Consider the following 752-nt stretch of genomic DNA (forward strand, 5'->3'; position numbering starts at 1 on the left):
AATTCAAGTTAAAGATCAAGTTCAAGCTTCATCCGCAACGTGTACCAAGTCAAGATTAATTGAAGATCAAGATGGCTTGGGTAATGTAGTTTAGGATTTATATGAGGTTGGCGGAATTGTGGAGTGAAGCCTTACAATTCAAGTTAAAGATCAAGTTCAAGCTTCATCCGCAACGTGTACCAAGTCAAGATTAATTGAAGATCAAGATGGCTTGGGTAATGTAGTTTAGGATTTATATTATGTGTGAATTATCTATACACACACATTTTATTGGTTTCTTTGTATATATATAGTTATATATATATACACAAGTTTTGGTTTTAAGTCCATAAATTTATTTTATATATATACATACATATGTTTTGGGTTTTCATGTTTATAAATATGAAATCACATATTTCATATTTACAATTGTGTTTTTTGAAAATATTGCATAGAATATGCAATTTTGTGAAAATATGGTATTCATTGTTTTTTGGACTTAACAATAATCATATACATATTTTATTAAGTCTATATAATCATTGTGCAAAGTTTCAAAACATGATTTAACCAAAATATCAAATTTCACATGTTTACATTTTCGTGTTTTGAACTATTTTGCAAAATGATGATTTTTCACAAATGGGAAATGCAATTTGGAAAATTCTTTTTGTAACATGTTCACTTACATGTTTATATACTTTTCCCAAAGTTTCATAATTTTTGGACTTCATTTGTTATTTTTTAACATATTTTCAAAAGTCTCAAAA

This window comes from Asparagus officinalis, chromosome 10 (assembly GCF_001876935.1).
Source record: "Asparagus officinalis chromosome 10, Aspof.V1, whole genome shotgun sequence".
In the NCBI taxonomy this organism is placed as follows: Eukaryota; Viridiplantae; Streptophyta; class Magnoliopsida; order Asparagales; family Asparagaceae; genus Asparagus; species Asparagus officinalis.